The following is a 22,130-nucleotide window of genomic DNA, read 5'->3' on the forward strand; positions in this document are numbered from 1 at the left end:
ATTATTCCGATTCGTTGGATGGGGCAGAATTCAGAACCCAGATTTCCCCGTTTTGCTAAATATAATTAATTAAAAAGACTTGAAATGCCATGCTGGTGGTCCTTTCTGGAGGAGTTGGCAGGAAGGGGATTGTTGCCCTTTACCTGCATTAGGTAAATTGGCTCTTTTTCAAGGAGTCGGGAATCATCCAAACAGACATGAGCCTTTGCCTGTTCCAGACATAACTTTCCGAGTGCTCTTGGTTACAGACGAGAGGATTCTTCTTGGTTTGCTTGGGACTGTGTAAATAACATTCCAGCTTGATGATTGAGTCAGCCATGTTCTGAGAAGATGGAGTTGCTTGTTTTCATTTAGGGGAACATTCTTGAGTTTCAGGCCCTGGTGTGCTCATTACTTCGGCGATGTCTTTTCCCTGATGATTCAAGTATCCTGGGTTCTGACTCCATTACTTCTCTTTCCAGTGGAACACATCCAAAAATATTTCTGTAGAATCTAACAACCTTTGGTTTGTACCCTAGGTTATCAATTTTGTTAAGTAAACCCATTTGCAGCTATCAGGCTTATCAATAAAGATTGTCAAGCACTACTACCTGAACTTTTATTTGAAAAAGCAAAAGTCCTTGTGAATCAGTGATGATTCAGTCATTTTCATGGATCTTTAGCTCTTTTCCTTGAAAACTTACAATTTGTCTCTGTTTTAGATTTTATATGGCACTTACTGATTTTGTGATTTAGTCTATTATATATGGTACCATGGATTCCAGGCTCCTAGATTCTAGTTTGGCTGATTCTGGTTAGTGTTTATTAGTAAATAAAGAAGTAAAAGCCACGTTTTTCTTTTCCATTTGTTTTAATAAACTAACCAGTCATTTCCATTTTATTAGTGTCAGTAGAAAGTGGCTGTCCAGATAAATGCTATTATTTTGTGTCTCTGGTGACTGGAGGATTTTGGTGGCCCTTGATTCTTGGCTTATAAGGACAAATGCAGGCTACTGATCATGAGAAGCACCAGGAGCAAAGCCTGGATGGATCAATGAATCTATCAACTCATATCCTGTTAGATGGGTCAGTGGTATTAACTAATCTGCAAAGGATAACTTGTTACTATCAATCAAGAGCAGAGTTAAATAAATGCTTTTGAATCATAATTTCAAGTCATAATGAGAAATTTAAGTAAAATATGATAACTGTTAAAATGGCCAACCTAGGCAAAAGAATGTATGTTTAATCTGTAGAAATGTGTGTGTCTTTTGGGACCAGTTGTTAAAGTTGTAACCTAATAACTAAGATAAAGATTGATATAGAAAACGTGTCTCTATCTGATGACCTTATCTCGCTTTACCAAAGTATGTGCTTAGTGATTCACTGAACCTTTCCTGTGGTCTTATGTCATGACAAAGTAGAGAAGCCATATGAAAATAAACCTTTTCTGGGATATGTGCACAAAACAGTACTTTAGAGCTATCTAAGACAGTTACTCCAAATAATACTCTAAATAATTTATAGCGCTGCTTAGTCGGAGAGTATGCCTGGACCACTCCAGGGTAGGCAGACCTGTGGAACACCAGCCACTAGGAGAAAATACCAGCTTTAGCTTTTTTTTTCTTTTTTCTCCTTTGCTTTTTTTCCCCAATGTGCAAGCGGAGGCCACTACACCAAGGGATCAAGGTTATGGAATGAAGATTATGTTTTATCCCATTTCTGTGGCATTGAGCTCTACACCAGGGCTCTTAGTCCGAGATCACAGAGCTGGAAGAGGGTCAGGTCAAGCTGAGCAGATCTTCAAGCTGATTAACCCAAGAGCCGAATCATGTAGTCCAAGGGAAGGAGTCCTTCCTGGCTGATTATTTTCTTTACACCCTGGAAACATTGTAAAATTATATAATCAAGAAAGAAATCTCCTTATCAGGGCACAAGCCAAGTTAATTCTCTTGTTTATTCTGCTTCAGTATTTGTAAAACCCCTCTTAGGAAGCTGGGAAACATTTTCTTTTGGACTACCTTAGCTTTTTTTCCATTCGACTTTTATTTACTCCTTTCCTACTCTGCCTCAATCCTGCCCCGCCCTTTTGCAACATTTTTATTCTTACCAAAGACATATTCTTACAGTAGTATTTAAATGGCCTCTACTAGGTCTTTATGGTTTTGTTTGTTTGTTTGTTGTTGGTTTGATTTTTTGTTTTAGGTTCGTTTCATTTTTTTTAAAATAACCAAAAGTACAATTCGATTCACCATGTCCATGGCATAGGGATGCAAAGAAGTAGAAAACATAGTTTCCACCTTGAAGTTTCTTCTGGTCTAGTATGAGAAATGATCGAAATAATAATACACATACACTTGCATACAAACATACACATTCATGAATAATCGACACGAAGTGCAGGAGTTAAAGAAAAAACTGAGATACTATCACGAGGCAGTGTTTGATTTGTTACCTAATAAGTAGTTATAACAACAGCTGCTTTGAATCCAAAGGAAGAAAAACTCATCAGAGGCACATTAGTCTTTTCAGGAGAAGGTAGGCCTTGAGTATCATTTTAAACCACTTTAAACCCATCACAGGAGCATTTACAAAATAGCAACGCCAGGGCCCCACCTCAACCAACTAAATCAGAACTTCTCCCGGTGGGGACAAATGTTTTATTTGTAAAGCTCCCCCAAGATATTCTACTATGTAGCCCACTTTGAAAATCTCTGCCTGAAATAATCAAATTAGGTTAGTGAGTAAGGAAAGGGAAGATGTTGGGGTGAGGGTGAACAGCGAAAGAAGAAAAGCCCAGGAGGGCAGGTCACATGTGCAGAATACACAGGTTGGTTTTTTGCTTATAATAAGAGCAGAGGGTTATATATCCATTCATTTAACAAACCTGTATTATCACCTCTTTTCTGTTACCTACTATGGTAAGATACTTATAAGAGATTCAAAACATGAGTAATCTGATGCCCTATAGTTGTTCACAATGTACTTGGGGAAATAGATAAACATGTAAACAGTAGGTGTTATATGAGCATCATGGATCAACTACCCATAGAGAAAATCAGGGCCCTACAGCAAAGGGAGGTCCTTTATCAGTTAATGAAGAGCAGCATCCAGAATGGATTGGCGAAGGCCTTCCTTTGGGAAACTCTCATAGTAACCAGGTGCATTATAATGAGGGACTGGAGAAGCTAGAGTGAGGGTGGTTATACTTGAAAAAATGATGAAAAAACTCGGTGAAATATTCATACCGTTTCTCATCAAATCCACATGAAGTCTGTTCTTACAAACCACATATAGGATTATAAAAAAATTAAGTGCCGTAGAAAGAGTAATGAAGTAAATTAATCCCAACTAAGCTTCAAGCTCCCTTGATGAAATAAATATTATGACTCTCTTATTTAAACAAATTGGAAAGAGGTGACATTTTCACATGGGAGGTTTCTTTAAATGAACTTTATAACAATATTGTCATCTTCTATTAGAAGGCATTCTGATTTTACAGAACACTTGAGGGAAGAGACTAACAAGAGGCGTAAATCGTTGACAGGAGCCAATAATACTTCTCAAACTCCTGATCCTTACTTGAACCCTTAGACTTTCAAAGTCCCAGGTTGTTTTGCATCTTGGAAAAGTATTCAGTGTTTCCCTCCTGGTGATACAGTTCTTTCAGTGCCCATTTCGTATTTTAAAAGACTCAAACACCATCACTCTGAAGACTTTCTGACACCCCAGCCTTAATCAGCCTATCCCCTCCATCGCCCACAGTTGCACCTACCACTTGTCTCTAATCTTGCATGTGCAAGACCTGAATTATGAACCCCTTGAGGGCTGTGACTGAATCTTACTGTGTACCCTCAGAGGTAAGGACAATGCTTGACACTTCAAACTCTTTTTATCCATATGTGAACCTAGTCTTGAGGAAGAAGGACATACTGCTTTTTTAGAATCACTCTTCCATCATAGCAACTGAGTTGGGCAGTTTAATAGTTCCTTTAAAGTATCATTAATTATTAGTTAAAAAGGTTAGCATCAAATCTTGACAGTTACAGGCAGATATTTATATAGAAACACTATAAGAATACCGAATACAGTAATACCTTTTTGTAGAATCAGCCTGCTGGGGACAATGGGATTCCCTTGAAATCCTAGTTGGAATTTCTTTGTGTAAACAAGCCAGAGCCCCAAACACAGACCCAAGCAGAGCGAGGGAGGGGTGCTGTGCTGCTCTCAGGGAAAGGGCAGAGCGGGGTCTTTGGCTGAGGGGAAGGATAAGCAATCTTCGTTGCCATCTCCCGCAAGTCGTAAGTGGTTGGAAAGGCTTAACAGAGGACTGAAGAACTAGAGTAAAGATGATGAATCTTTTCACCCAAATCTAATCTGAAGGTTAGATTTGGTCAAGAATGTCAGACATACATCCATATACGCCCAACGAGAGACATTGAAGATGAAGTTTTCCCTGACCTAAGTTGTAGTTATGTGTTTCCTACTCCCAGATTCCTCCAAGGAAGAACTCAGGCTTAGTTGACCTCATTCAAAAATGAGCCCCTCTCCCTTTGTAAAATGGTTCCAGGTCATCATGCTTGTTCTCTTGTTTTCTACCCCAGCTCATCTGCTGTTTTTAGGGAAGGAGCCTTTTTTTTGTGTGTGGTTGGATCCAGCCAGAGGAGAAATTTGGCTGTGTTTCCAGGGTGGGAGAAATTATTTTTTAAGCATAAATATCTGCAGAAATAGCAAAGAGAACACAGAATCCCAGCCAAGTACATTGCCTTGGGTATGAATGTTCACTCCCTTTTCAGAGCTGCTCAAGTGCGAAATCTAAGCCCTCTGCACACACTCTTCATCAGAAGTACTCTAACAGGTATGGAGCAGAATGGGAAAATGTATCAAAAGGGAGCCCAGAAGGGTGACTTTTAAAATGATTATTTTTTCAGCTCACCAGGCAAATGTATTCGAACCTGAGGAAGTCCTACCTTGAAAGTGTGCAGTAAGAGCAAATGAACACAGCGAGCTGAGACTCAGAGCATAAAGACAGGCTCCCTCTGAGAAAGAACAACACGGATACCCAAGGGGCACACTTCCCGTTTCTATCTCCACAGCTGAGAGAAGAATATCAGTATCTTCCCACCACCTACGAAAACAAAACAAAAACCTCAGTGGAGCTCCCTTCAAAAAAAGGTCAATGTACTCAAAAAAATCACTACTTCTGAATTGGCTGAAACAGAAAAAAACTTTCCCTTGAAGAGTTTCCACTGGAAATTGTCAGTGAGAGATGCATCAGTACGATTGCTCCTGTGCTTCAGATAGGGGTCTCCCTTTCAGATGCTTTGGCCGTAACAGACCATGTACATCTGCTGAGGGCGAGAGTCAGTTTTTCCTAGGTGATTTTGAGCCCTATGGGGTCAATAAAAGTTCAAATCGAAATCAAAACAACATGGATGGGGGAACCACGATAGGGTTTTAGATGTCTTTTTCTTTTTATCAAGCAGAGTTGTAAAATTAAGTGTTCCCACCACTTCCAAAGGGAAAAGTTACTTTAACACCAAAAGGTAGAGATGTAGCTGTAAGCAAAGAATACTTCTGTAAATTGAATACACTTGTTTTCATGGAAGACAGTCCATGTCTTAATTTTCTTTTTGAGGATCACGATCTCTGACCATCAGGACCCAAATGACGGGTCCACTCAGAGTGTTTAGGTGACTTCTGCTTTAATGAATCACTCATTTCGCCAGCATTTTGTCACCTCTGTCATTCTCCTCCAGCTGCGATTAGTTTTATCTTTACACACTGTCTGGTCCCAAATCTCCTTATGCAGTGACCCTCCCAGCTCTAACTTGCTAAGTAAACCAGGGCAAATATGTGGCTGAGAGATTTCTAGAGAAATCTCAGCTGTTGCAGGAAGCAGAAGAGACACAGGCTTTGGAACCAAATTGAACACCTCACTGTCGGACTGGGGAAGACAAGTGTTTTCAGTTGGAAAACAACATAGGAAACAGCTACGAGATCTCTTGGACACTCAGTGACCTGAGAGTCAAGGACGCTGAAATTTATTTGGCTCGTTTGAGAATGAAGGCTGGGCAGGATGTTGTATTTTAGCCTTGATTGGTTAACTGTGAGTGAGAAGAAAATGGGTCAACGTCTTTGGTTAGAAAAAGCAAAGGGAAAAGAAGGATTCAATATCTACAGAAACTATCAACTGAATTATAACTTACACTTGAACAAAGCATTTAGGATCCGAAAGTGTCCCATCAGAGATGCCCTCTGGAGATCATCTCATCCAGTGATTCTCAACTGCAGTGAGGTAAAGCACCACAGGTGTTTGTTACCAATGAAGATTCCCAGGCCCCGCCCCCATGACCATTCAGGGAGAGCAAGCGCATCTGGTGGTCATTGAAAGAGTGGTCCTTGAACCCACACTCTATTCTAGCCCTTTCATTTTATGGAGGGGTAGGGTGGTTAGCAATTGAGGTGGAATGACTTACTCAGGGTCGCACAACTAGTAACAGAAATGCAACTAGAATTAAATTCTCCCAATTCCTCATCTGCCGCTTTTTTAACTTTACTCTGCTAACTTTTAGTAGGCAAACTCTGAACAAAAAACGTCCCCAAGCGCAAATTACTGTGACCTTCGGTGGTTCATAAAAAGGTTCTACAGAACTCTGCAGAAAAATATTTTTAAAAGGTACTATCCTACCCCCACATTACAATGAATTACCAGATAAAAAGTCAGCATTTTAAATTCTTGGACCCAAACATGTAAAAAAGTGAATTTTTCCAAGTTGAATTTTACTATGAACATGGACTTCCCAACTAAAGCACTTTCCCTATAGACAACATCCTGCAGACAGGGCTGATTTCTTTGGCCCTCTCCTGCAGATGGTCATTTGTGCCTATCTTGGGTCACTCTTAAATCTTGAGCTTCCTGTAACCTATCTTCATGGGTTAGAGGTGTTCAGTGGTTTGGGAGAACTGGAGTTTGCTCAACTTTTTTGTCTGGTCTTCTCAGCATGAGAGAGGCTTTGTGGTTATTGTATTTTCGAGTCTGTGTCAGAGTGGGAGGTAAAGGAAAGGAGGCAAGAGGCAGGAGGCAGCCTGTGTGGGGACCCATTTCCTGCCATCTCAGAGTCCCATAGTTCGTAATGAAGAGCATTGTTGCTCAGTTCCAATGCTCTAGGCAATGCTAATTTAAGCCTCCTTTATTTTCTAGAGATGGAAGGGAATTAGATGTATTGAGCACCTATGGTTACAGACATGTGGTCCATCCTTTCTTGTGCATTATTTCGTTCGCCCTCACAACAACCCTTTCACATGGATCTTATTATCTCCCTTTTTACAAATAGAGGAATTAAGCTAACAGACCAAATAACTTGTATTCAGTAGTAGTATCAAGATTTGAAACCAAGTTTCTATAACTCCAGAACCTTAATTCTTTTTTGCTGTACCATGTTCTGTGAGATGTAGGCATATTTAAAAAACTTTTAGGATTAAAACGAGGTGCTGGAAAATGAAGTCTTGACTAAGTGATGATTCTTTTGGCTTGCAATGAATGGTTCTTATTAGCTTTCTCTCTGATTTTCCCCAAAGGATGACTAGATCTAGAATGTCATGTCATTTAGCTTACCTCCAAAGCTTACTGAATTACATATCAGAACAGCACCTTCCACTCTGAGACAGGGAAGTCAGGAAAAAGATGATGAGCTGCTTCTTGCTTTTTCTCTCTCTCTTTCCACTATTTGCCGTAGAAATACTCCTGGCATGTGACCGTGATTCATAACTGCTCCTTGCTCTGTCTATGTGTATGATTTGAAAAGCACAGTTTGTCACACATGTAGCTGAGGCAGATCCAGCTTTGAGAATTTATAGTCTGGTTGCCATTGCTGGGGGAGTGTGGTTGCCTGAGGTGGTGCACTGCCTGGGTCTGCGGCCTCTGCTTCTCTCCAGGCGTCTGCTCTGGCTTGAGGGTCACAGCATCGTAAGAAGCTAGTTTGCATTTCAGCCTGATTGGAGCACTGGGTGAGGTGGGGTGGGGCCTCAGGCCATTCCACAATCTTAATAGCTTATGAAATTAGATGTAGGGGGATGGGAAGCAGACAAAGGATTACCGTGATGAAGGTATAAGGAAAAACAAATCAAATGTATGCCTAGCATTTGATTTGAATTTATGTGAGTCTGATTACGTTACCATAACTCTTCATGATAGTTCAACATCATCCAGTGCATGAGTGGTTGTCATCTGCAATATAAGTCATCGAGCTTTCCTGGGTCTTGCCGCTCTAAATAATGTGGAGTTTTCAGTTACCATAGAGTTGACACACTCACTCCTTACTTACATTGTCGCCCCTTTCTCCACATGCAATAACCTTCCCTGGATTTTTAAATCAGTCAATGGCTCCTGGCAACTGCCTTAGAGTTCAAATGCTAGAAGCACAGATTTTTCCACAGAGGGTCTCTTTCTGAAAGTTTCCCTTCTCGGCTTGGCAGAGCTTAAGAGTTCTGGCATCTAGGACAAAGAGCATGTGTGCTTGAGTCTTGGACCCTTGTTTTATTGTTACCAGAGGGACTATGATTGTGAGAACACCTTTGGAGAGCCAAGCTACAGTGGCTGTAGCCCACTGCCTACCTTCTGAATCCTTGACTCAGAATTGGCAATGAGAGGTTGAGCTGGAATTATGTTCCATGACTCTAAGTAACAGAATCCTCTGAGTGTCAGAGTTCCAGAAAGAGATACATCATTATAAACCTTAAAATGTTAGGACTGAGGTACCTAGTATATCTGGGAGGGATTGAGCACAAATCACCCAAAGCCTTCACAGCCCTGGCTTTCCGATTGCCCAAGCACTTATTAATAGTTTGCTTTCTGCCAATTACCCTGCTAAGCACCTTGTGGTCATTTTCTCATTCAAGCCTCACAGCAACCCTATGAGATAGGTATTACTAGGTATACCTTAAAAATGAGTACATTGAGGTTTATAGAGCATTGAAAAATCACTCTGAATCACCTGGCTTCTAAGGGTCCCCCCAACCCTGGGTTTTTTAACCATTATCTTCTATTGAATGATGTTAATATAAGACTATTCATGCATGCTACTTCGAGCTCGTTGCACAAAATTTCTCCATTTCTCCACTGTGGTGCAGCCCCCTTCAATGCCTGTACAAGGTGAAATGCTTCCTTCAAAGAGTGGAATGACTCATTGACTTGAGAGAGCTTTTTCTATCTCTGTTAAATAATTAGTTATTTCTAATAACCGTATGGCTCTATGTGGCAACAGAGCATTCTTGAGGAAGAATGAGCTCCGTGGGACATGGTCCCCTGAATCTTGCCATCTAGTCATGGGATGTGCTGACCCTTCATCTCTCAACTTCCACGTTCTGACCTTTCCAGCCAGCATCTTTTCCATGTTCTGGGTTCAGCTTCAGTGTTCTGCATTTAATGTCAAAACAGAAAGAGAGAGTCTCTGTGGAGTCTGGCCTACAGAGGGGATAGACCTGTGCCCACCTGTCCATGGCCTCCTCCAGTGAAAGCCTGCAGGGGCAGGAGGTACAGTGGTATACCAGGTAAAGCATCCCTTCCCTCGTGGATGATACAAAATGACATATAAGTGACATTTATCCCTTTACTCTTTTCTTGCAAAGGCACTTTCCCCACATAATAATCAGTTTTATAGTTTACTTTTCAATCCTTTCTGAATTGTCTGTTCTTCTCTGAAAGTATTATCCCAGCACCCCACTGAAGATCCAGACAATGTCTAGTGAAATGGGAGCACTCTGGCACTTCCGTGTTCTCTTATGGTTGCGTCCTTAAAACACAGTTTCAGCAGATCCAATGAGGCCTCTAACCCTTCACCAGCCATGCTTATACTAACCTGTTCTCTTATTTGTAGCTATTTATATAGTATTCTCTCTAGACATATTCTTCTATACTGATCTGCATGGGAATCTGAGGCTTTTCTTTGTAACTAATCTCCATTTCCTACTTGTGGTTCCATTTTGGCACTAGCTTTACCTTTTTACACCCTTCTCCCCCTCTTCTCATTTAGACTTTTCTCATTTAGATCCCTGTGACTGGCTCTGCTAACAGTCTGTCAGCATTTGATCCCATTGACTTGAGAAGGCCAGTCCTTCTTAGGAACCAGCCTGTAATCTCAGTTTAAATTAAACAGCAGATATTTCTACCAAAGACTTCATTCATCTCTAGGACCCCTGTGCATAGGGGGTCTCATTACATGTTTTGGTTGTCCAAAGGCCAAGTATTTTCAAAGAAAACCCACTGAGACAAGTTGGCTGAGTGACTGCCATAGCATCTGTGAAGTCTTGGTCACTTTTTTCATCTTCTTAAAATCTAATATTTCTCCTCAATTAAGAAATGGTATATATTACAGCTTGAAATCTTTAGCAATAAATCTTCTAGAGGCTGTAATTCTAATAATAGTCCTTTGTGTGTGCTCTAACCATAGGCATGAATCCTCTTATAACTCTTCTGTTTTTATCTAGACTAGTCCATTAAGTATTCTTTATGTTGGACATTCCCTTTCATTTCATCCTTCCCTCCCTCCATCCTCTTTTTCTACTTTCATATCTTTTCTGGGTAGATATGTGTGCCAAATGCTAGGAATATGAAGTCCAATAAAGCCCAGTTTCCGGCCCTGAAAAATCATACTCGTGGAGGGAGAACAGCTCGTAGAGGAAGATAGACATGTAAATACAGAGAAGATGCTGAGTGCACTGTGGCAGAGTAGCGTGGGCATCAGTGTTGGACGGTTAGGACTCAGAAGGGAAGGCAGAGTCAGGGAACGATTCAGAGAAAAGAGGCTGAGGAAGCTGTATGACTAAAGGCTTCCTGGTGGGAACTGCAAAGAAGGGACTATGTGGGTGTCTGTACAATGGGTGGAGGCAGGCCAATGGGGTGTGTATATAAAGATAAAGCAAGGAAAGGAAAGATAGGCCAAATCAAACCTGATCCTCAAGGCTCTCAGAAGCCACGATGAGAGACTTCCAGCAGAACTGTGACATCGGGTTCTCATAGGCAGGAGTTTGCCATACAGACTTGGAGGGATTTGCAAAAAGATGCAAAAAAAAAAAAAAAAACCTGAACCAAAGCAGGCCATTTTTGAGATGGAGCAGAAGGAAGATATATGGAGGAGTCATTTCTGATGTGAGTGAGTAGATGAGGTTGTCGCTCACTGAATGAGCTGGGCGAGCAGGCCTGGGAGGGAGACAAGAGCTAGCCCTGCTCGGGACATGCCTAGTTCCCTGCTCATGTGACAGTGTTGCTGCTTCCACTCTTCCACCCAGACCTCAATGACTGCCATCAGGAATTAGCTGGGAGGTCCAAAGGGATCTCTTACAATTGCGCAGAATCTCAAGTCAAAATTTTCTCCGCCCCACCACCATTGCTTCCAGCCCATCGTGCTCTTTTTCACCCTTAGTGCTATTTCCTGCTTTTAGAACCTTGGCTTCTGTCAAGGGACGATGGTCATCAGAATGAGTGGAAAATGAAGTTTGGAATCACCTGGTGGGCAAAGTGAAAGATGCGAATCAGCTTTGTGAGCGCTCAGGGAGGAGAGGGCCCTGTGGATAGCTGTGTCTCCCTCTTCAGTGAATTCTGGCAAACTTATAGCCCATGGGTGAGGATTCAGTAGCTAATTTGGAGAACTACCAGTTTAGGCCTCGAGGTTTTCTAAAAGATTTCCATGTATAAATTGGGAATCAGGAATCCCTGCCTTAGCGGGACATGCCAGTCAGTTGTTCCTTTGCTTTTAGGTCCTCTCTCTGCCTTTCCCCTGCTCTGCTTGGTACCACAGGGAACTGACCCAACAACCTGCATTTCCCTGGCTTCCTTTCCACTCACTGGTTCTGCTTAGTTTGAGGCCCTGGAGAGAGAACGAAGGGCCGGAGTATGGGAGAAGCCATGTATTCCCGCCTCCCTCTCTCTGCTTCCAGCAGTGTCTCAGGCAATAACATTAGTTCTTCCTTCGTGATCCCTTTGTGGTTTCAGCTCCACAAAGAGCTGGAATTGGGCAATTCCATCCTCTGGGCTCTGGTAACAGTGCCTCTTCCTTTGTTCCTCCAGCCCTAGGGACAGTGGTGGCTTTGTACTGCTACTAATCTTTGGTTTGCCTCACTTTCTTCTCTTTTCCTTTTAGCTATTCCAACACATTAGCTCTTCCAACATTAAATTCTCTTTCTTAAACTACCTGGGGTGAGTTCTGTTTTTCTAATAGACCTTGACTAACAGGGTCTCACCTGGTTAATGTAAGACCCCAAATATTCTCCATTGGCTCTATTCCCCAAAGGGTTCCTCTGTCCACCGTGATTCTCCAGCCTCGAGAGTTGGGTTTTGGGGCTGGGCTGTCTTGGAGGGCAAACATTTGTTCAGTGCTTCCTGAATGGCATGAGAAAAGGAGCTCTCTTGGCCCAGTCTTCTTCCTGTGGGATTTTCCAAAACTTTCCAGATGTATCTAAGCTCAGGAAACATTTTAATGACTAGAAATAATGCCTCATGGGGGTTAAGGGTTTGAAACTAATAGAACTTCCTCTAAAAGAAATGTGTTGAAATGTTCCAGGGTCTAGATACATGTATGCAGACCCTGACCCTCCCTTGTTGAAAGCATGGCAGGCCCCCATCCTTTAATGGGTTCACACCGGAGAAGAGGAGCTGGCATTCTCTGAATGCACTGATGACATGGAGCCGAGAAGCAGCTCCAAAGGCCAGGATGGTTGCGTGGTTAGCTGTGTATTTGGATTCTAATTCAGTTTCCACCTCCAATTCCATAAGAAGAATTCTACAGTTCCCGTCTTTGGCCAATGACAATGATTGTTAAGATTGACCTAAATCCTAATAAATCCTTTCTAAGGCCATCGTTACTGGTTTAATTGGATCATTCTGAGATTCATATGAGGATAGGCATCATCCAACTGGAGAATACATTATTGATTCCTTCAAACAGGCCATGGCTTTCACTTCGATATGTTGCCTACATTTTATAGTATTTTTCAGAAGAGCCTCTGTTAGAGGATGAAGACTATTATTGCCTTAAAGCATTCATTCAAAGAAAAGTAGAAATGGAGGAGCTATACTTGTGTACCTTCTCAGATTCTTTAGTATTGGACCAAGAAGTAGAAAGTAATCATCATTTCTAGTCTGTGGGAACAAAACCCCTGAAATTGCTAAAAGACTCTTCATGTTTTATCACTACAGGGAAGAGCCGAAACTCCATCTTTTGGAGAACTCTGAATCCAATCCTATATCGATTTATGTGGGCTGTATCTAAGAAGATCCCAAATCTTTAGCATAGTAAACACTAACTAGGATACCTGTGTGGTTGTTTGAGACATACAGAACTTCATAGACCTCAGGGTCAGGTGTATGTTTTACATTAGAAGAGTAGGATTTTAATGAAAAGAAAGGTGGTGTACACCAACCAATGCGAATACAGTTTCTGGTGTCTCTGAAATGTCCAGTATTGTATGGCATTGTTACTTCTTGCTTCTAACCAAGTTTCTTCCATTAGCCTACAAGGGGGCTGATGGAATGATTCACAGCCTCAGAAATAAAAGGGGGAAATTTTTCCATTTGTAAATGGGTGGTATTTTTAATTCTTTCAGGGATTAAAATTGATGCATGAATTCTGGCATAAAACATACATACATAAACCACTGTTTTTACCTCTAGGTACTTAGAAAAAAATATTCTCCATTGTGAAACAGATGATATTTTAGAATTAAGTTCTAGCTTCAACTCTAATTAAATATGTGATCTTGGGCAAACAACTCTGAGTCATAGTTTCCTCTTCTATAAAATAGTTAATGATCTAGAAGAAGAATCAGTGCCATGCTATATCTCATTTACTACTTTATACAATGGGAGTATTCTTCATTAGTTATGGTAGAGCATGCCACATTGTTTATTTGTGCTAAACCTTAGGATACAACGTGGTACTCGGCTTCGTTATTTATTTGGCTGATGACTTCTCCTTATAATGTTTCTTGACCAGAGGTCAGAGGAATGCTTCTTGGAATCCACCTGCTGAGCTTGTTAAACATTCAGATTCCTGGGCCTTCCCAAACTAAATCAGCATTACTAGGAATGGGCCTAGAAATCGGCATATTTATTATTTTTCAGGTGATTCATAGGTACACTAAAGTCTGAGATCCACTGACAACTGACAGCAAATCATGTTCTCTGTAATGTGAAGTACTTTAACTTTTTTTACTCTTTGCATCCTGCTCTGCAGGGTTTCAGCTCCGGCCCTACTGACACACCTTTCATCTCTCTGGGACTTTTTCCTTATTTAGAAAATATGGGGGCTGGGATATTAATCTCTAGGAAATCATTGGATTCTAACAGTCTACAAAAATAGTCCTCTAGTGATCTTTAAGAGTTACAGAACCTACCTGCACTAAGCCTATTTCTTGAGTGCCTACTATGTGCTGGGCATTGTGCAACTTTTTACATGTTTCATTTGTTCTGTACAATAACCTATAATATCGATACTATTATTATTTACACTTGACCCTTAGAGAACTGAGGCTTGGAAAAGTGAAGTATCTTGTCCAAGTCTACTTAGTTAATAAGTAAAGCTGCGATGGAGTGGAATTAAACTGGGCTCATGAACACATGAAGAATGTCGGGGTTGCAGTGCCCCCAAAGCTTGTCCGGCGTGCTTCTCATTCACCATGTGTTCCACTCTCCCAGCAAAGGAGCCTGGTTTTGGTTTCCTTAGATGTTTACTTGGCCTCTTGCTTAAGCATTTGCCTTTCCTACTCAATAACAGTGAAAGGACCAAAATTTAAAAAAAAAAAAAAAAAATCTCAGGGCTGGAAACATTTTGTTTCCTACAAAAAGAGTATTTTGCAGCCAGCTCTGTGGTCGAAAGTATTTTTCCTGTGGTCTAGGGATGGGTTGGATCCCATCTCTTCTCGGCCAGTGTCTGAGAACTAAGCCTGTGGCTTCCCATCAAGTCAGTACACAGTACTCTGTGTTTTTTAAACGAATGCCTAGTGATGTTGAGTGTGTGCACAAGCGGGCAAGTAGGACTGTTTGGGTGCATAAGAATGTGTACATGTACCTCTGGCCTTTCCAGGGCAAAGAGAACCTGGGAGTGGTTTTCCACATGCTGTACATATCAACATAGCTTTTAAGTTTTCATCACTCACACGACAACCAAACAAATTCAGATGCTGACAAATGAGAGGAGAGTGATATGTGAGCCCAGTGTGGATTTGCAAGTAATCAAAAGGCGAAGGGAATCTGAGATTTTGACCTGTCACATTTCTTTCCATTTTTGAATGTTCAAACCCAAGACATGGAGTTGGTTTTATTAGATGGCAGGGTGGTCTGATAGTAATGCAGAAAACGCAAATTCTGAGGTCTGCTTCCAGCCTGGCCACTTGCAGAGTTCAGGACATTGACCTTTGCCCAGGCTCGCATAAGTCACTTCTCAAGGACTGCATTTTCCTGTCTGAAAACATAAATTTATTTTTTAAAAAAAGAAAAATACTGTGTGCTTCAAAGCTCTTCTAGGGAGAGATGAATTTCGAACATTCAAACAGAATTCACAGATAAAAAGTATTACTAGTACTTCTTCTAGGTACCTTTTCTTTACTCATAATTTAGCATTTACTCATAATTTAAATGTTTCCAGTAAGATTTTACAGTGTGTGATAGTGTCTAGAACTTTCCAGCTTTATTTTCTTTGCTCATGCTGTATTATTACCTTCCTGGTATTCCCTTCACTTAAAGAAATCCTACTTTTCCTTCATGGCCTGGCCTTGGTGATATCATTTCTTTATATTCTTCTCAACCAGCATGAAAAAGTGGCCCTCTGAGTTCCCATTGCATATGGTTTTAAGTGCAGTTACCTGCTGCCTCTTTTCTGCCACATTAGGTGTTCAGCTAAATTAGAAAGCAGCGCTGACTCACTCCTAAAAGTCCCAGCAAAGTGCACACAGCAGATGCCCAACATGTATTTGTAGACTTACATGAAATAAACTTCTCCAAAGATGACAAGCTCCTATATGCAACTTTGGAATTTTCTTGCGTACATCCTTTATGTAGCTTCCATTTGGGGATATTTTTAGGATTCAAAGCATCATGGTGTCCAGGGAGAAAAGCCGTAGTCACTGGATTTGGGGGTACCATTTGAAGAAACAAGCAAATCCTAGGGGTGGAAGGAATGAAGAATCCTTTTGTTTGTACATTTTAAGGGGGAAAGATGTTAGGGAAGATTTAGAAAGCCATTGGAATAGAAATTAAACCATCAAGAATGCTTCATTTTAGAGGAGCAGGGATTGGCATAGAGGTGGACCCCATTCCCAGATTCAGCATTGGCGACGTTGGCTGCTGGGCTGCACCTACCCTGGGATGCAGAAATTGACCCATCTAAGTCAGCCCGTGGGAAAGAATGGCCACAAAGAAGTCAGGGCTCGCCAGTGGGGAAAAGCTGGCATTTGCTCCATTTCGTCACACAGGACAGTGGGGCTATTCTCACGGTAGGGGTGGGGTTGGGGTAGTGGTGGTGATTTTAGTAAACCAGTTTTCCGATGACGGGGATGTTTCTGTTTTTACCCCTTAACAATGAGACAACAACCCAAATAACAGTTCCCTCAGTACGGTGAAATGCCAAGGCTAAATAAACTGGTGGAACTTTGTGGCTTTGGCTCTTGGCTTACAGGCATATCCATGCATTAGGGCCATGGCTTGGCAGTAGACAAAGCGGCTATGTGGGTCCTCAGGGAGCTGTCTGGCTCTGTGGCTTTCTTTGATATGCAATTGAACTTTGGCAAATTTTTCCTCTCAACTCTCTGTTTATGAGGTCCAGAGGTAGGCAGAGACCCTTGTTATGGAACCCAAAGCCAACGACAAACTAAAACAACAGAGTGTCTTTCCTCAGTCACACTATGCTTGCGGTGCTGGCCGACGAGGCTTACAACAAAGGGACAAGTCGGGGAAGAGATCACTGAATTGTCTTCCCAGCTGCACATGGCCCTAAATCCGTAATCCTGGTCAGCTCTCTTAAATCTTCCTTCTTTAAAAAGGAAAAGATCTCGTATTTGTCAAAGGACCAGTAAGATCACTAATTTACTGACTTCCGCTGCTGTCATGCTTAACAACAGTAACCACCACAGCTAACACTTAGCAAGTGCTTAACTGTGTACCATTATACATGTAACCATCCATTTAACGATCACATCTTTATAGTAGGTACTATTATCTTCATTTCACAGATGCGAGAACTAAGGCACAAAGAAGTTAAGTAATTGTTAGTTGTTGTTCTTTACTATTCGCTAAGTTTAAGGTACAGCTCTGCAGACGTAACTTAATATCGACTGGCTTTCCTGGGTCCCTGCCTCCTCAGTCTATATCCCTGGGCCAAATATAATAAAATTATTGGAATTAGCATACTAAGAAATCTTAATTGCTGACTCACCTTAAACTGTAACGAGGCATTTTCAAGTTATATCATTCTTATATTGAGAAATCTAGAATTAGGACTTTTCCAAAATCATAAACAGGTATATAGAAAGTGATCAATTTGGCAAACAAGTGAGATCACCTGTCCTACTGAGCTTGTACAGTAGAGGGAAAAACAAATGTGATGTTGGACTGAGAAGAGTTTAAGGAATTGGAGGTGGAGATTCTGATCAAGTGCCAAGATCAAGCCAGTGGACTCCAGAGGCGCTGGAAAGTGAGGCTGTATACCATGGCTTGCATCTGGGTTCTGACTATGTACCTTCTTTCCCAGGAAAGAGCCTCTGTGTGGTGTAGCCTGGGTGCTTTCCATAGCTTCCCCCAGAGAGTGCTGATAACATTAAGCTGCTATTTCTGTGGCAGGCACATGATAAGAGCTATGGAACGTTGTCTTTACAATATACTGTGAGATGGGTTCTTACAATGACATTGTAAGAACACAGATGGTGAAATAGTCTCAGAGAGGTTAAGGAACACTCTGCAGTTAAAGCGACTAGTAAATGGTAGAAAAAGAGTCAAACTCAGGTCTGTGTAACTCTAAAGTGCCTTTTAGCCACTAGATTATCTTGCTCCATAAATGACATGGTAGACCTCTAGTATTTTTGCTTGCCCTTGGTCTCCTTACTCCTTTTATATCTGTACCCTGATTCCTTAAAGGAAACAGCCCTCTTTAATTTTCAGCCTGCGTTATCCAGGTAGGGCTAAATGTACCTACTGGCTAGAGATGTGACCAGCAGAAGGATCTCATGCTCTTTCTTTAGAGATTGGTTTACAGTAGTCAGTTAATCCAGGCTAAGTCATTTAGAGTAGACCCTGGACTTTGCTGGAACAATCTGGGTCGCCAGTTAGGTGGAACATAACCCTGGAGCTCCTGGTAGCCATCTTTGCCACTGTACAGAGGGAACCCAGTGGAGAATGGCAGTGAAGTCCTAACCCTGAGGGAAACAAAACCAAGAGATTGAGAGGATATTCCGTAAGGGAGAAAGGGAGGTTCTGAGGTCATTTGAGGCACTGGACCCAACTGTGCCTGAGGTCAGTCACCCCTGAACATTCCAGTTATGTAAGCCAGTAATTTTTGTTTATTTGTTTAGTCTCAGTTGCATGTCTGTGACTTGCAACAGAAAGAGGACTGAATAATACACATATTAGATGTTTATAGTTATGTACAAATGTGAGGCCAGAAAATTCTAATAATGAGAACCTTTATTATTAAATTGATATTTATATCCTCCCACTAGGTAGAGACCAGTTCTGATTATTCAGGCCCACCTTCCTAGTTTCTAGATGACTTCTTTGCTTCTCCTCTTCTTCATTTCACATTAGCTTTGTCTCTCCTTGGTTCTCTTTTGACCTTTTCATTTTTCACCTCCACTACTGTAGAGAGATAAATGCATGAAACTTACATTAAATGCAGCAAACTTACATTTTCTGGTTTATAAGCCTCTTTGAAAAAGTTCTGGTAAAGAGAAAGTTAAAACTAATGACTTAAAAGCAATTAAAAAATCATTTGGGGGGTTTTGTTAGTTATGGCTTCTCTGCCACATATTAAGCTTTATGAAAGTTTTTAATGTCATTTCTTCCATGACAAAAATACAACCTTTTCTGGTTTAGTCTCATTTAATCATTAATGATGGACCATAAAATATTCTTTCCAGTTCAAAAGTGGCATCAAATAAGTAACCAAAGTGAAATTAGTGATAATTTTGGAACTGTGGCCATTTAGCAACCCGGCCTTTACTGAACAATCTACTGTGTGCTAGACAAGGCTCTGGAAAAAGCAAAGATAAATAAAACATAATTTTCAAAATCTAGCTGGATTGGCAAGCCTAGGAACCACTAACCATCATGTAGTGTGATGGGCAGGAGGATAATAAAAATATTTAACTGGTCCTGCACAGGAAGGGACTGGGCAGGAAGATGCCAGGCTTTAGAGGAAGGGGGTTTTGGAACACCCCCTCCACTGTGACCCTTAGTTGATGGATCAAAGGGGGTTGCTTCACTAGGGCTAGTGAAGGGGGTTGAGGGCCTTAGGAACAGCAGCTATTTGCCAAATGCCATGGCAGTATTTCATTATTTTAACAACTTGAATGGGCTGAGTAAGAGCCTATTCATTCTATAACCAGAACTTCTTAAAGTAGAGAAGAGAGAGGATAACTAATCCTGTCAAGACAGAGGAAAGAGGTGAAGATGGATGGCTTCACGGAGGAGGTGACTTTTGAGCTGGGCTCTGAAGTTCTTTCAGGGAAGAGAGGAGAGCCCAATTAAAGGCTTGCCAGGTTTAATCAGCAGTCAGGTTTGAGAGTGATCAGGAACAGGTGAGTTGAGAGATGAGACTAGAGCAGTGAGTTGGCCCAGGTTGAGAAGCACCTGCTGAAGAGTTTAAAGCAGATACTAGAGAGCCAAGAATGGTTTTCAAGGAGTTAAAAATCTGGTAGTCCAGTGGTGAGGACTTTTGGGTTATATGCAGGGGGTCTTGTGTGTCTGACAGAGAGAGAAAACACACTTTAAGATTATATAGATATATGAGTCATATACTCTACGGGGATACTTCTTTTACAGATTGATCTGGGAAAGTTGAAAGTACAGGCATTTAAGCCACGAAAGCCAAGGATTACTGTTCACCCTAAGGCAAAGAGCTGGGAAGCGAGTGTATTTTTCAGCATGTGTCATCTTCTGGATTCCTGGGGCCTTCTGGATTACGTCAAAGCTGGCCATTTAGCTTCTTATGGGCAGGGGGCCTCATCATGTTCGTCTTTGTTTTCCTTATTATCTAGTTCAGTACCTGGGATATAGGAGGTACTCAGTAAACATTTGTTGAATTAGTATAACATGAAATAAGTCATTCAGTTCTAAGTAACCATTGCTTATACTTATTGTAAATATGGTTTTATGTAATTGCAAAGTGTGTCTGCCCTTTTTAGGTTCTGTATTTTCATTCTGGCATGATCTGCGTTCAGTGGCATTCAACTAGAGTCTATTCCTGCTCAACAGGGAATTTCTGGCCACAATGAATTGCATATCCTGGCTAGATTGATGGCTGAGTATGGCAGAGCACTCACTCTATCTTTAACTTGACTTTCCCTACCTGTATGAGGGAGAGGATGTTTTAGTTTATTCTGAAATGGAAAATATAAAAATAATTCATGCTTGTTGTAGAGGGGGAAAAAAAGCAATATAGAATAATACAGAGTAGGAGGGCAATCCTCCAGAGGTGTATAATCTTCTGTGCCTGTGTGAAAATGCGTGTGCTTACCATATATAATGTTCTCTAACCTACTTTTTAAATCATCTATACATCATGGATAATCATTTCACATAAACATAATTACTAATCTTTTTTTCATAGCAGCATAGTATTTCATGATTATGGGTATACAGAAATGTAGTAGAGAAGATGATGACATTAAAACGAATGAAATATTGTGTTACTTAAACTAATATCAGAAATAATTTAAGTATTCTATTAATTATTTTTTTAAAAAAAAACAAACAAACAACTTTGATCCAAGCTAGAAAAATAGCAATCAATAGCTTTACTTCAGAAACAGCTGGTTTAGTTTATTAATATTATAGCCATGCTTTGCTTTTCATCATTCGTTAACCTTGGCCAACCTCTTCTACCCAGGAACACCAAAGTAAACATACAAATACCCTAGAAAGGTTATTCTGTACTGGTCTGGACTGAATGGATCTTTAAATATAGTTGTTGTTTATTAATGTCTTTTAATGAAGCCAACTTTCATTGATCCTCTCCATCCTGATTTTAAAAGGGAAGATGAATCAGGAAACTGCTCCAAGTCACCAAATAAATCCAAGCTCAGAACAATAAGATGCCTTTAGGCCCATCCCCCGTGCTGTCCCCAAGATCACACTCGCTGGTCATGTGACTTCTGATTGCCCGAGATTCTGCTGCTGTGAAGAAGAGGACCAAGGTCTCCTGGCTTTTTTTGTTGCTGAACCCAGTTTTTGTTTTTGCTTTTTGCTTACAGTCTCTTTTTTCTTGCCTTTCTTCCTCTTCTGTGTCTCAGTCCTTATAGAGTTCTACCTTGGCTCCTCTAGGGGCAAATCTGTATGCTTGTGTATACAGGAACCCACAGTGTCATTAGGGTTGTTACTTTTAATTCATTTTTCAGAAAAACTCTGCCTGAGCATTGACGAAAACTTCAATATGTGGGCTCTTGTCTTTGTGATAAAAGCTTTTGTCCAATAGTAATTAGGTAGAGCTCTAGTTTATTTCTAAAATGTGATTAACTCCTTGGGGGAGAAACACGGAGAGCTGTTATTTAAGATGTGCACCCTGGGGGAACAAAGAAGAGGCTTTTCACATTGTTATGCTTTCTAATTGGGCCAAGCCAAGGTTGCTGTGTGCCATTCCAGAAGCCAGGTTCCTGCCTAGCAAGAGACCAGGAGCAGAGGGGTGACAGATTGAAGCTGACATTAGAACGGCATGGGACTAGAAAGAGTTTAGGACTTTCGAAGCCCAGATCTTCTGGACTTGCCTCCTATCCCACCTCTGAAGAGCCCTAGGGGAGAGAAGGGAACTTAGACCCCCCACACTCTGCTCTGTAGTTCCTGACATAAAGTTTCCCTCACCCAGAATGGCTGAGAAGGGGCAGGTTTGCTTTATTCCTCATAACTCTTTGTATTGATTGCTTGAATTGTTCTTAGTGACCATGTGTTATTT

The 22,130-nt window shown here is 41.1% G+C and overlaps 1 protein-coding gene across 6 annotated transcripts in view; it reads left to right on the forward strand.

The window, feature by feature from the left end:
- Positions 1–22,130, forward strand: part of RAD51B (RAD51 paralog B) — a 556,279-nt gene that overhangs the window by 433,344 nt on the left and 100,805 nt on the right. The gene's annotated exons all lie outside the window — the stretch shown is intronic.

This window comes from Rousettus aegyptiacus, unplaced genomic scaffold (assembly GCF_014176215.1).
Source record: "Rousettus aegyptiacus isolate mRouAeg1 unplaced genomic scaffold, mRouAeg1.p scaffold_m13_p_3, whole genome shotgun sequence".
Lineage (NCBI taxonomy): Eukaryota > Metazoa > Chordata > Mammalia > Chiroptera > Pteropodidae > Rousettus > Rousettus aegyptiacus.